Raw genomic sequence first — 645 nt, forward strand, 5'->3', positions numbered from 1 at the left:
CCGGCGAGCTTGGAGGGGGGGTCGGTGTGGGCTTCCCGCACCCATGGGTGCTGGGGAGACGAAGGTCCTTTGCCTGTAACTCCTCTCCTCAGGTCCCACCCAGCAGCGACGCTCGGCCCCTTCGATGCCGACGGGTGCTCAGGAAGCTTCAGCACCCTCACGGGGTGGCCCACGGGCGCGCTGGATTCGGCTCGGTTTGGGTTAGGGCTCGGTTGAAACGCGCACACGCAAGAAGGCAGCGAGGAACATCCAGGGTGGCAGGCGGGTGGCTGAAAAGCTGATGTTTGTGCTATCTTTAGAAAATTAAAGATTGTCCCACCAACAAAAAGGAGTTAAAAAAAAATAATTAAAAAATAGATCACCCTAATCAAACCAGATTTTTGCTAGAGTACTAAGATCTGGTTAAATGAAAGTCCTACCTCTCTAGTAAATAATGTGCCTTTTTTTTTCTTTTACCCATGTATCACCTCTTCAAACAAGCATGTAGTATATTTATAATTATTATGATGAGGAAAACAAAAAAAAAAAAGGGGAAAGTGAAAAAGAATACAAATGAAAGACTCAAACTCATGCAAAAGCACGTTGCTTTAAGGCTGCTGTGGCAGGTGTTACTAGACGCACAAAAGCTTTTCCTTTTGAAGGGGA

The sequence above is a fragment of the Pygoscelis adeliae genome, unplaced genomic scaffold (genome assembly GCF_000699105.1).
Source record: "Pygoscelis adeliae isolate BGI_AS28 unplaced genomic scaffold, ASM69910v1 Scaffold114, whole genome shotgun sequence".
NCBI lineage: Eukaryota > Metazoa > Chordata > Aves > Sphenisciformes > Spheniscidae > Pygoscelis > Pygoscelis adeliae.